This window comes from Vombatus ursinus, unplaced genomic scaffold, assembly GCF_900497805.2.
Source record: "Vombatus ursinus unplaced genomic scaffold, bare-nosed wombat genome assembly UNPS02014791.1, whole genome shotgun sequence".
Classification (NCBI taxonomy): Eukaryota; Metazoa; Chordata; class Mammalia; order Diprotodontia; family Vombatidae; genus Vombatus; species Vombatus ursinus.
In genome coordinates, this window is record NW_020954569.1 from 53,731,911 (window position 1) to 53,747,401 (window position 15,491).

Sequence of the window (15,491 nt, forward strand, 5' to 3'; positions counted from 1 at the left end):
TTTCTTTTCTTTTCTTTTTTTCTTTCTTTTTTTTGTCACTATTGTTGTTGTTCATTGGACTTTTATTTTGATAGATATTTTATAGAGTTCTGTTTCCAAGAGCCAAGATGAACAGTAAGAAGTAAATTGCTCTCACCGTCTCTTATTGACCTCTGAAAGCCCAGAAAATACCACCCTATCCTCATTTCTAAAATATACAGAGAATTAAGTCAAATTTATAAGAATACAAGTCATTCCCCAATTGATAAATGGTCAAAGGATATGAACAGGTAGTTCTCAGATGAAGAAATTAAAAACATCTATAGTCATATGAAAAAATGCTCTAAATCACTATTGATTAGAGAAATGCAAATCAAAACAACTCTGAGTTACCACATCACACATATCAGATTGGCTAATATGACAAAACAGGAAAATGACAAATGTTGGAGAAGAGGTGGGAAAATTGGAACATTAATAAATTGTTGGTGGAATTGTGAAATGATCTAACCATTTTGGAGAGCAATTTGGAACTATACCCAAAGGGCTATAAAAATGTGCATACTCTTTGACCCAGCAATAGCACTTCCAGGGCTATATCCCAGAGAGATCATGCAAATGGGAAAAAAGGACCCACATGTACAAAAATATTCATAGCAGCTCTTTTTGTGGTGGCAAAGAATCAGAAATTGAGAGGATGCTCATCAATTGGGGAATGGCTGAACAAGTTGTGATATATGAATATAATGGAATACTATTGGACTATAAGAAATGATGAGCAAGTGGACTTCAGAGAAATATAAAAAGACTTGTATGGACCGACACTGAGTGAAGTGAGCAGAACCAGGAGAATATTGAATACATTAATAGCCATGTTGTATGATGATTAATATTGATAGACTTAACCCTTCTCAGAAATACAAGGATCTAAGACATCTCCAAAGGCCTCATGATGGAAAACGCTATTCACAAAGAAGAAAAAACTATGGAGTTTGAATGCAGATCAAAGCATACTATTTGCTATTTTTTTTTCTTCTGTTGTGTTTTGTTTCCTCTTTCTGGTGCTTCCTCCTATTGGTTCTAATTCTTATTTACAACATCATTAATGTGCAAATATGTTTAATAGGAATGCATATGTATAGTTTATATCACATTGAGAGCTTTCTTTGGGAAGGAGGGGAAGAAAAATTTAAAACTCAAGACTGTATGGAAGTGATTGTTGATAAACCAAAATAAATTAATTAAAAAAGGAAAAAAAATAAATAAAAATTTAAATAATTAAAAATAACATTAATGCAAAAAAAGAGAAAATACCACCCTAGGAAAAATCCTGGAACAGCTGAACCAGCAGAAAGATGGGGTACAGCAGTGTTGTAGCCTGGAAAGGCCTCTCTTGCCCTGGGGAAGAAGGATCAGTACAGAATGGAATATATCCCAGCAAAGTAGCAGAAAGCCCAACCTCAGCACATCAGAGGGAGAGCCTGAACCTTAGAGTGGTGGAACAGGCAAGCACCAACACCAGGACACCCAGTATGGGCAGGGGTACCATTGGAAACTGACTCAGAAAACCATCATGTTCCATGGCATTCTCTGGCAGCCAAGTCTCCTAGTACTTCTGCAAAACTCTGGGAAGCACAACTATAAGAGAGAAAGCTCCAGGCAGAGAAACATACTGCAGCAGTGCAACATCTCTCTGCAAGGTCCGGGTGAGCAGGAACCAAAGAAAGGAGTGCAAGGCCTGGCTAAGCAAGAGCTAAAGAAAGAAGTGCAAGGCCTGGCTGAGCAGGAGTCAAAGAAAGGAGTGAAAGGCCCAGGTACATAGGCATCCTCCAGGGGCCAGACTCCACACCCCAACCCCTAGAGCTCCAGTGTTGCAGATTCCAGCCCAATGCCAGGTAATCTGACAGAACCCTACAACTTCCAACTGCCAGCAGTTGAGGCCCCAGCACACAAAGCTAGTGACCAGGCCCTGGCCTCCCAACACAAATAACTTGAATCACTGACTACTGCTCCCCAGCAGGAGAGCTCATTTTTTTTAAAGGTCAGGAAATAAGCAATCACTATGAGCAAAAAGAAATGTACAATGACCATAGATTCTTATTATGTGGACAGGGAAAATCAAGGCAGAAATTCAGAAGAGGACAACACTGTCAACATACCTACAACCGAAACCTCAAAAGGGAATATGAACTGGTCTGAAGACCAAAAAGCCTTCTTGGAAGAGATCAAGAAGGATTTTAAAAGACAAATAAGAGGGTTAGAAGAAAAAATTGGTAAAATAAATGAGAGGTATGCAAGAGAGAGTAAATAGGTTGCAAAAGGAAAGACAAAAATTAGCTATAGAAAATAAGTCCTTAAAAATGCAATTGGCCAACTGGAAAAAAAAGTATACTGAAGAAAACAAGTCCCTAAAAAACACAATTGATCAACTGGAAATAAAGTACACTGAAGAAAACTCCTTAAAAACTCCTATAAACTCCTTAAAAAGCAGAATTGGCCAAATGGAAAAGGATGCACAAGAACTCACTGAGGAGAACTCCTTAAAATGTAAAACAGGCCAAATGGAAAAGGAGGTACAAAATCTAATAGAAGAAAGGAATTTATTAAAAATTAGAATTGAGCAAATGGAAGCTAATGACTCCATGAGAGAGCAAGAATCAGTCAAACAGAAACAAAAGAATGAAAAAATAGATGAAAATGTAAAAATACCTTACTGGTAAAACAACTGACTTGAAAAATAGATCCAGGAGAGACAATTTAAAAATCATTGTTCTACCTGAAAACCCAATAAAAAAAAAGAGGTTGAACAACATCTTTTGGTAAATGATCAAGGAAACTTGCATTGAGGTCCTAGAACCATAGGGCAAAATATTGATTAGAGAAATGCAAATCAGAACAACTCTGAAGTACCACATCACACCTATCAGCTTGGCCAACATAACAAAACAGGAAAACAATAAATGCTGGAGAAGATGTGGGGAATTGGAACACTAATTCATTGTTGGTGGAGTTGTAAAATGATCCAATCATTTTGGAGAGCAATTTGGACTTATGCCCAAAGGGCTATAAAAATGTTAATTCTCTTTGACCCAGTAATAGTACTTCTAGGGCTGTATCCCAAAGAGATCATACAAATGGGTAAAGGACCCACATGTACAAAAATATTTATAACAGCTTTTTCTGTGGTGGCAAAGAATTTGAAATTAAGGGGATGCCATTAATTGAGGAATGGTTGAAGAAGTTGTAGTATATGAATGTAATGGAACACTATTGTGCCATAAGAAATTACGAGCAAGCAGACTTCAGAAAAACCTGGAAAGATTTATATGGACTGATGCTGAGTGAAATGAGCAGAACCAAAAGAACATTGTACACAGTAATAGCCACCTGGTGTAATGACTCACTTTGATAGACTTAGCTCTTCTCAGATATACAAGGATCTACACATCTAAAAGTCTCATGGTGGAAAATGTTATCCACACCAAGAGAAAGAAATATGGAGTTTGAATGCAGATTGAAAAACACTATTTGCTCTTTTTTTCTTCTGCTTTGTTCTGTTTCCTCTTCTTGTGGTTCCTCCTAATGGTTCTAATTCTTCCTTACAACATGACTAATGTGACAATATGTTTAATAGGAATGTATATGTAGAACCTATATCAAATTGCACTCTGTCTTGGGGAGGGAGAGGGAGAAAAATTTAAAACTCAGAAGCATATGGAAGTGATTGTTGAAAACTAAAAATAAATTAATAAGAAGAATGAAGGACAAACAATAAAAAATGATATATATTTTATGTTTTGGTATTTAAAATTGATGAAGGGAAACTAGACTAGGACATAGCCATTGAATTAGTCTTACTTCTTGTAGGAGATCATAAAGATTAAACTTATTTTGATGTCCCCTTCCCGATTTTCGATTCCAATCTCACTCTCTTCTGCATTTTATGTGAGTTCAGATGAAAACCACTGCCACATAACTGAATGGCATTGTGTCTCCCTAACCCCCTCCAAAAAAATGGACTACTTCATAAGGTTTTATTAAAGAAAAATAATCAATATGCCATTTTGCTAATCTACAGCCAGGATTCTTAACTATACTGAGCCATCAACCCCTTTGGCAATCTTGTGAATCCTGTGGACTGCTTTTCAGAATAATTTTTTTTTAAAATATAAAATAAAATATAGCAGATTACAAATGAAATGTTGAAATTAAGGTATAATATTGTCCCATTTAAGTTCACAGACCTCTTGACAATGATTCATGGACTCTAGGCAAAAAAAAATACATACATGTGTGTACATACATGTATATGCATGTTTGTAAATATACACATATATAACACATACATATATACATATATATGCATAGGTATATACATTTAAATGTATACTTTAAAATTTTGTACTTGCTCCTTTGTGTCTATGATGGCAAAGCAAGATGGAGAATAAGTAAAATAATTGAAGAAAAGACATTTTAAATTAAGGAGACTTGAAGACATCTGTATTTAAATTTTAATAAAATAGCTTTTAAAGAGAAATGAAAAACCTTATTAATGGTGGCTCTATGATCATAAGCCTATGCAGGGCCTCCTATTACTACAAGTGGTATCAGCACAAGCCTGTGTAAGACATGCAAGCCTACAAGATGAAACAAACACCAATAAACTTACCAACAGTTTGAGTCATTGGATTCTGCTTGTTTTGCCTCTAAAAAAGACTAACAGCAGAATTTTAGGTATCATGTCAGGTTGGGGGGTACATTTCACTCAAAATTCCATTATGCCAGTAGTTGTTTTTAAATCCTCTTTAGAGGCAAAAGTAGTAGATGCCATTGCCAGCATTTGAGAAAGATTCTATGGTTTGTTGAAGGTTAATCCACATTTGGAGTAACAATGGCAAGACTTAAGGCAGGAGGCAAGTGGATCTGCTGTATATTTTGGAAGCCCACTATTTATGTAGCTCAAAATACTATATAGGAATGGTGGAAGAGAAGTCCAAGACCAAACATTTTACACACAGGCAAATGCCCAAACTTCCTCAGGCTACTGAGGGGGGAGTAGTTTCAGAACTCATTCAGTCTTTTCTTGGAATTCAATTTTGGGAGGCATGTTGGAGAGGTAAATTACTTTTCTAATTATACTCCAAATAAATTCTTAGAACATATTCACTATTAGATTGTGGGATCTTTGTCTCTTAGCTTCAGTTTAGTTAACTGGTCCCTATTGTTCCAAAATTCAGGCAATTAAATTGTAGTTACTAGTTACTCTGCCATCTTTCTCTATTCTCTCTTATATATTCCACATACAACTATGAGATTCTTCTTCCAAAAGCATTGCTTTAACTTCATTTCCTGTCTTAAAATCCTACCAGAGCTTCCTTCTTCTTATTGGTCTTGAACTCATGGTGTCATTGAATGCTTGCCATAATCTGTCTCTCTCTCACTGAAAATACTTGATATGTATTCTCAACTCTAGATAAAATGTTCTCCTCACCATTTCCCATCATAAGCTGTTCTCATTTTCAACTCCAAAGCCTAGAATGGTCACTACTAACTACCACCACTCCCCTCCCCAACCAAGTGAATAGATTATAAATTCTTTGAAGTTAGAGACTATTTCACTTTTGTAGGTATATGCCCTGCATAGCAGAATTATCTAAAGAATACATACAATGAAATAAATTGTTGATGTTATTCAGAAGAAATTGGCAGAAAAAACCTAGCTAATGGAAGGATTCAATAAATTATTGTTGGTCAATTGATCTTATTTTGTAAATGGACTTCACGAAAAATCTCAACTATTTTATTGGGTTTTTTGGAAAAGAAACAATTCACTGATTTCACAATTTGAAAACATAATGTATTATATAAAGATTATATTTATCTCTAGGACTCAAGGATACTTTCCATTTCTTATTGAATTTATGACTAATCATAGCTTGATTTTACTACTACTACTACTACTACTACTGCTGCTGCTGCTGCTGCTCCTACTAATAATAATCACTGACATTTCTATAGTGCTTTAACATTTTCAAAAAATCCACAATATACTCTCACACATATCTCATAAAAGGTAAGTCATTATTATCATATTATCATATCATTGAGTCATAATTATCATTATGTCCATTTTACATATAAAGAAGTCAAGATACACAGATGCCTAGGATCACATAGTCAGTCAATCTAAGAGATAGGACTGATCCCAGGTCTTCCTAAGTCTAGGTCTAAAATTCTATTTATTATACCACTCTGCCTGTTCTACAATAGAATAATCCAATGAGCATTGAATAAAGGGATAGGATATACAAGCACTGCGCTAGGTTAACAGGACACAAAGGGAAAACTAGCAAAAAATCAAAACATTCCATTCTCTCAATGAATTTGCAAGCCACTTGGAAAACAGAAGAGGTATACAAATAAGTAAATATAAAAGCACATAATATGCTAACTAATAACTGGATCTAGAACTTTATACTTTCATTTTCCCCATTCTTGAAAATAGTATTTTTTTTTTCATTTCATGCTACCATATATTTCCTTGTAGCCAATCTGATTACTGGACATAAACAAATCCATTGTTTGTGGCACTTGAGAAAAACAGCAGCCAACATTTCCACAGTGACAAGTGCTGACATTAAAGGCATAATTGTCAGTGCTCAGCTGAAGCAACTTCAGCCAGAGAAGGGGTGACCACTATTGTTGGATGTGAGAAGTGAAAACGAGGCAAGAATGAAGCAGCTTTATTTCATTCACAATCCATTTTCCCCTTCTATCGTATTTTCACTGAGAATGTGCCTGAGACCATTACTGAGAAGAGAGTGACACCAAGCCTACATAAACTGAAAGCAAAGTGGAATATGAGGTAAATATCTCAATAATTCAGTTCTGGAAACATATTTTGGACTCACTCAGATAAGCAATTTAAACAACAGCAGGGTTTGTATTGCTTGAATTACCTGGGTAGTTGAATTTTTATATTGGCCTTTAATAACTTACCTTAGGGAAAGCCAAAGACATTCAAACCATGAAAGTCTGAAGCAAGCAGAGTCTATAGAGAAAAATAAGGCAGCAACTTCTATCTCTGCAGCTTGTGCAAGATAGTGAGAGAAAGAACTTAGGATGGAATGACTATAAATAATAAGTCCAGGGGAGTAGCTCCCTGCTTTCTTTCATGCAGGTAGAATATTATTGCCCCCAGTTTATGAACAAGGCAACTAAAATATATCCTGGTAGAATGTAAGACACTGGAGGACAGGGACTATTGTATTTTTGTCTTTGTATCCCCAGCAAAGTGCCTGGAAAATGCGTGGTAGGTGCCTATTGAATTGAAATGAATTGAGTTGTAAACAGTGAAAGGAAGAATTGACCAGAATCACCTTTATCACACCCCACCCCCATTCCTGGTCACAGTGATCCCCACCCCTGCTTTCTTGGTCAGACTTGATAGTCAATTAATCTTGACTTTCCTACTTGACAGAATGACCCCAGATATGGAGCAGCAGTATTAAAATATCCTTCTGCAAGTTAGACTGACAGTCATTTTCATCCTGCTTCAATTCAACTACAGCCATTTGAAACTTATCCAGAAAGAATAGTAATGTTAGAATGTTAGAATATTAGAAAAAGGATTAGGAGATGAGTTCTACTCCCTGGTTCTATGTGACTTTAATCAAGCTACTTATTCTCTCCTGACTTCAATTTCTTCAACTTTTAAGATAAGAGCATGGGACTAGGTGATCTCTATTATGTCTTCCAGTTCTAACATTTTGTTATTCTCTTCTGACTAAAATGTCTAGTCTTTCATTTTGAGCTGAATGTCTATTACAACCTCCATGTTTGGGCACTGAAAATCTCTTGAGATTTTTTTTGTTTGTTTGTTTGTTTTCGTGGTCACTTCCTATCCAGAAAAAAATAATGTCTCACCTTATTCCTATAATCAGGAGGTTACTTATTTCATACTGTTTCCCCTTACTTACCCTTACTTATTTCACACAGCTTTCAAAGGAATCAGAATCATTACTATTCCCAGAATTCAAAATTTACTATTCCACCTCCATATGGTTGCAAGACTTTCTCCTATGTTTAGAATGAATTCCCTCCTTAACTCTTCCTCTAAGAGTAGATTGCTTTCTTCAGAACTTTTCTTTAGAACTACCTTTTATTTTCTCTGATCAGCCTAATTATTGGTGTTCTTCCCTTTCTCACATTGTCTTGCATATAATTAAGTGTTTACCTATCACATCCCTCATTAGAATATAAACTCCTTTTGGGCAGACATTATTTCCCATCTTTGTCTTGGTATTCTCAGAGCTTAACACTGCCTTTCAAATAGTAAGCATTTAATAAATGCTTATTGAATTAAATGATATCTATTCTTAGAATTCACCATTGGTACCTCTATTACCCAAAGGTAACTAATGATATAGGATGTAAGGTTCTAAACTTATTTGGTGTTGGCAACTTTGGGGAAAGCTCTAGTATCATCTGAACTCAGCTTTGAAGAATGACTAGGAATAAAATAGACAGAAAGGAGGAAGAATGCCATTCTACCTGAGTCTTGAAAGTTAGTTTCATGAAAAGCAATGCATGCCTGCACTATTTAATTATGATAGCTGAAGATCTGTGGTTTTGTAGCAAATGCCCACCTATCCTTTCAAGAGTTTTTGTATGGAACAAACTGCTTAAGAAGATGACTCCTTGCTCTATCAGGAAATAGTCTTTCTAATAGTATTATCCAAACTAATGATCTATCTATATTGGATATCTCTGCAGATTAGAAAGTACCTGCGTTCTCTCCTTCAAAAAATGGACCTACACATTCTAGCATCAGCACAGGCTAAAAACAGACAACCAACTCAGACCTCTCAACAGTCAACATATTATTACGTTGACAATTCTCTCAACTAAGTGAACCTAAAGATTTGTTCCTTCAGTTGATAGGCACTGTCTTCATTAGGGCAGTTAGCATATCAAAACAGTGTTTATTGAGTTAGCAAAATGATTTAATCTGCTAGTATTTACCCCTTTGATTCCCAAGGTTAATTATTGTCATTTGTTTGTTTTCATTTCCGCTCTTTTTTTGTACAAACAAACCCCAATGCAAATAGTTAAATAAACAAGCCATTAATTTGAGAGCAGAAGTTTCTTCATTGGCACAGTGTTCTAATTAGCTGATTGCTGATGAGCATTAGCTAGTTGATGGGTTTCAGCCACAGTCCATAATGCATGCATGACAATTTGGTCTAGCACATACTTTTGAAAGATTCCTCCTGCCAGATTATCATTATTATCCACATACCACAATAGAGTTAAGAGGAGCATTTTGTGTTGAGCAGGATCAGTGAAACCTTCATCCTCTTTTCCTTCTTTGGGGAGGAAAAATCGTCTATCCTATAAGGTATTATCTCCTTCCTTGGCTGCCTTGATGAAGATAGCAGAATCTCCAGGGTGCTATTGTAAGAACAGGGACTCCAAATGTCCAATATATAGCTAGCCACATAGGAACAGGATCCAGTTCTCAAAACTAGGAGCCCAAAGAGATGAAACTGCTTTCTTCAAGTTTAATGATTTTTTTTTGTTTCTAAGTGTTTAGGGAAAGAGTAACAATACAATTCTTTGTTCCCTTTCTCTCATTTACTTTATATGTGGGTGAGTGGGGGATAGTGAACAATAAATTACACTACTTAGAGATGTAGGCTAAACCTTTTTTTTGTCAGTTGTGTCAATAAAGTACACACATAACATCAGTTTCCCATTACACACATCATTCAGAGTCATATATTACTCAGTATAATGGAAAAAGGGAGACTGAAATTTAAAATCAAAAGACAAATTGAAGTACAACTAGCAAGGAGCAACTGAGCCAAAAGCAACTGGCAGAGTGAGACATTTAGTCACATCTCCTGGAAACACAAGTGCTCCTGGCATTAATGGCTCTCAATGTCATGTCCCACAAAGCTTTAGACCAGCTGAGGTGCAAGAATATTGGAGGACAGATTTTTCTTGCCATTCTTAGGTAATTGGAAATAAATAGACAAGTGTTCCCTTCTCATCTCCCCTCCCCACAGACTGAAACTCTCTCAAGAAATTTTTACAGTAAATCTTCCTTTCTGGTTGCATCGACTGCTCTGCAGCTTGCATGAAGTCATTGTGGTAGGGCAGATAACCTCCTATAGATATAACACAGATGAAAAAAGTGGTCTCATCAGAATTTATCTCAGCAGGGAGAAAACCCCACTATTCAGAAGAAAAGGCATGATGCCAAAGACCTTAACACTGGGAGCAGAAGATGTGAGTTCAAATTCTGCCTCTGGAATTCCCTAGCTGTGTGACTTGGACCTGGCTCTTAGAATGAATGCCAATTTTCTCATCTGTTAAATATAGGTAATAAGATCGGAGGATCATAGCTCATAGGATCATATATTAAAATCGGAAGAAACCTTGGAGGGTGTCCTATCCTCTAATTTCCACATTGAAACTATAGCACAAAGAGGTTAAAAGACCTGCCTAGTCACAGAAATAGCAAATCTCTGATGTAGGATAGGACCCAAGGTCTTCCTGACCACAATCTGGTACCCAACACAGAGACTCCATGAGGATTAAGGAAGATCCTCACAAATCCTTTATGTGAAAATACTTTGTAATCCCAAAATGCCATTAACAAATTCATTATTTTTAGTATCATTTATTTATTTACTCATTTGAATTTATTTAGTGTTTTATTTTCCCCAAATTACATGTAAAAACAATTTTTAAACATTTGTTTTTTAAAAATTTGAGTTCCAAATTCTCTCCTTTCATCCTCCCTAATCCCCCACCCCCATTGAGAAGGCAAGCAATTCAATACAGCTTATACACGTGTAGCCATACAAAACATATTTCCATATTAGTCATGTTATAAAAGAAAGCACAGACTCCCCACAAATATAAAACTCAAAAAAGTATGCTTCAATCAGTATTCAGATACCATCAGTTCTTCCTCTGGGGATGGATAGCATTTTTCATCATAAGTCTTCCAGAGTTGTCTTGGATCACTGTATTGCTAAGAATAGCTGAGTCATTTACAGTTAATCATCTTACAATATTGCTGTTACTATGAACACAGTGCATTTCACTTTGCATCAGCTTATGTAAATCTTTCCAGTTTTTCTGAGAGCATCCTGCTCATCATTTCTTGTAGCACAACAGAATTCCATCACATTCCCATACCACAACTTGTGAATTCAGCCATTCCTCAGGTGATGGGCATACTATCAATTTCCAAATATTTGCCACCAAAAAAGACCAGTTATACATATTTTTGTATATATAGGTCCTTTTCCTTTTTGTTTTTAATCCCTTTTTGGGATACAAACCTAACAGTAGTATTTGTTTTTAATCCCTTTTTGGGATACAAACCTAACAGTAGTATTGCTAGGTCAAAGGATATGTGTGGTTTTATAGCCTGGCATAGTTCCAAATTGATCTATAGATTGGTTGAATTAGTTCATAACTCCACAAACAATGCATTAATGTCTCCTTTTTCCCACAACCCCTTCCCAATTTTTTCCACAGTTATAATTGTTAAATGCATTGTCCTCTATCCTATTCCCCACCCCCATTTATTCTATGCTCTCTCTTCTTTCACCCTGTCCTTCCTCAAAAATGTTTGGCTGCTGATTACTACCTGCCCCAATCTGCCCTCTGTACTATCACAGTCTCCTTCTTTGATCTCTTTCCTCTCCTACTTTCTTGTAGGGTAAAAAAGATTTCTGTATGCAATCAAGTGCATATTTTAGTCCCTCTTTGACCCAAATATGATGAGAGTAAGGTTCCCTCTCTCCCTTTTACCTACCTCATCTTTCCCACTACTCTAAAAGCTTTTTTTTGCTTCTTTTATGTGAGATAATTTACCCCATTCTACTTCTCCCTTTCAACTTTCTCCCAGTGCATTCCTCTTTCTCACCCTTTAATTTATTGTATATTTTTAGACATCATCTCTTCATATTCTACTCACACCTCTGACCTCTGTCTATATATACTCCTTCTAATTGCCATAAGAATGAGAGAGCTTTTATTAGTTGCAAGTATCATCTTCCCAAATAGGAATGTAAATAGTGTAACCTTATTAAGTCCCTTATTATTTCCCTTTCCTGTTTATTTTTTTATGCTTCTCTTAAGTCTTGTATTTGAAAGTCAAATTCTCTATATAGCTCTGGTCTTTTCATCAAGAAAGCTTGAAAGTACTCTATTTCATTGAATACCCATTTTCCCCTGAAGGATTATACTCAGTTTTGCAGGGTATGTGATTCTTGGTTGTAATAATAGCTCCTTTGCCCTCAAGAATATCATATTCCAAGCCCTCTGATCCTTTATGGTAGAAGCTGCTAATTGTGTGTTATCTTGACTGTAGCTCCATGATACATGAATTCTTTCCTTTTGGCTGCTTGTAATATTTTCTCCTTGATCTGGGAGGTGTGGAATTTGGCTATAATATTCCCAGGAGTTTTCATTTTGGGATTTCTTTCAGAAGGTGATCATTGGATTCTTTCAATTTCTATTTTACCCTCTGGTTCGAGAATATCAGGACAATTTTACTTGATAATTTCTTGAGAGATGGTGTCCAGGCTTTTTTTTTTAATCATGGCTTTCAGGTAATCCAATAATTTTTAAATTTTCTTTCCTGGATCTATTTCCAGGTCAGTTGTTTTTCCAATGAGATATTTCACATTGTCTTCTATTTTTTCATTCCTTTGGTTTTGTTTAACTGTTTCTTAATTTCTCATAAAGTCATTAGTTTCCATTTGCGCAATTCTAATTTTTAAGGAATTATTTTCTTCAGTGAGCTTTTGTACTTCCTTTTCCATTTGGCCAGTTCTACCTGGACAGTATACCAGCGCCATGCCAAGAAACTGAAGCTCTTCCATTTGAACTGTCTTAGGAGAATTCTGAAGATTGCCTGACAGGATGAGATACCAGACACTGAGGACCTTTCTTGAACTAAACTGTCAAGCATTCACACTCTGCTTCAGAGAGCACAACTCTGATGGGCTGCCCACATTGTTTGAATGTAAAACATATGCTTGTTAAAAAGATTAATTTATGGAGAACTCACACATGGCAAGCATTCATATGGTGGTCAGAAAAAGTGATATGAATATACACTCAAGGTCTCTCTTAAGAACTTTGGAATTGATTGTGTGACATGGGAGACACTGGCACAGGAACACTCAACATGGTCACATCATAGAAGGTGTGCTCTGAGCAGAGCAGCATTGAAATAACTCAAAAGAAATGCAAGATGCACAAATTTAGATAATCCACCCCAAATGCTCACATAGACTATTTGTGTCCAGCCTGTAGTACAACATTCTGAGATTGTATTGGTCTGATCAGCCACAGTTGGACACACTGAAACTTTTACTCTAGCATATTGACATCACTTTGGTCCTCTTTGAGAATGAAGGACAGCAACTATCCAGCCAACTTTTTAAGAAGTTTTTTTCTTCAGGGAATTTTTGTGCCTCTTTTGCCATTTGACCAATTCTGATTTTTAAGGCATTCTTTTCCACATTGGCTTTTTGTACCACTCTTGCCACTTGATCTGTTCTGTTTTTTATGTTGTTATTTTCTTCAGATTTTTTTAATGTCTCTTTTACCAAGCTGTTGACTCTTTTTTCATGATCTTCTTGTATCAATTTCATTTCTCTTTCCATATTTTACTCTACCTCTCATACTTGATTTTCAAAATACTTTTTGAGCTCTTCCATGGTCTGAGATCAATTCATATTTTCTTGGAAGTTTTGGATATAGGAACATTGACTTTATTATTTTCTTCTTCTTTTTTCGAGCTTCCAAGCATAACAGATTTATTAAGCACACTGCATGCCAATTACCTAACAAATCAGGACCAGTAGCCTTCCTGAACTTTGACACTGGGCCCCCAAACACAAGGATGGAACAGATTTTTGTACATTAAAAACACTTAATCAAATAAGATCAATTAATTAAAGGGAAACAATACATTAGATAATCTGATTTCTTTTTTTTTTGGTTAATAAATTTATTTATTTTTAGTTTTCAACATTTACTTCCACAAGATTTTGACTTCCAAATTTTCACCCCATCTCGTCCCTCCCCCACCACAAGATTGCATGCATTCTGAATACCCCTAATCAATCATTTTCATCATCGTCATTGTCATCATCATTATTATTATATTAACTATCATTTATATAGCACTATAAGGTTTACGCAGCATTTTACAAATATCATCTCAATGATCCTCACAACAATTTTGGAAGTAAGTGCCATTGCTATCCTCATTTTACAGATAAGGAATCTGAGGCAGACAAAGTTGTAGTGATTTCCCCAGGGTCACATAGTTAGTGATTGTCAGAGGCAAGATTTGAACTCAGGTCTTCCTGACTCTGCATCCAACATTGTATCAACTTTGTCACCTAGTTGCTATCTAGCTATACCTGTGTCAGGGATTAAAAACTCCCTTCCTTCATACTCCTGAGTAAGATAGGAGACAATATTTAGCTAGGATCAAAGCTACAAATAAAGCTGATGCACTAGCAAAAAAAAAACTAGTTCATCTGATAAAATTCACCATGGATTATGTAGAAAAGTAGGTAAGTACCACATAAGGAAGGCTCCAAAGAGCTTCCAGTAACTGATTTGCAATGGTCTAATGCTTATTTTTCTACTTTCCCAGGGGTGGTCAGGAGCACATGAGGCTTGCCCTTTTCGTACATGACTTTACCTAAGAATCTGCAGGGTTTGACCCAGTGATGTTACTACAGAGACTGAATACAGGAAATATGAATATTTTTTAAAAGTGAAGAGTCAGGATAATGCTGATCACTAATTTGACCCCTAGATGCATACCTGAATTTGCTACAGGGGAAAGAGCAAGGGACATGGAATTATGTGTCCTGAGCTCAAATCCCAGTTTTGCAACCTATTGCCTTGATGATTTTAGAAAAGACCCTCAACTTTTTTGGGCCTCAATGTCTTCAGCTATAAAAGGAAGAGGTTGGACTAAAATGCCTTCTGAGGTCCTTTTCAACTCTAGATTTATAAACTGTGAAAAAACTTGATTTCTAATTCCCATAAAAATGTGTCTAGTGGCAAGGATCAGGACTTGTCAAATATACCAGTACTATTTTGCATTAATGATCCAACCCCCATAAACTATATATCTGACCCATTGAGGGGAAACTTTTAGTGTTTACACCTAGTGCATCATCTTCAAAATGCCCTTTCCACACTTGTCACTAACCATAACCTATTCCCTCCCTCCCCAAAGGACTTGTTTATAGTCTCTTCAGGTTATTGTTGTTGTAGTAGTTGTTGTTTTTCAATTTAATAGGACAACATCATACCTATCAAAATGGCTAATATGACAGAACAAGAAAATGATAAATCTTGGAGATGAGGGGAAAAATGGAACACTAATGCATTGTTGGTGGAGTTGTGAACTGATCCAGTCATTCTAGAAAGCAATTTAGAACTAGGCCCAAAGG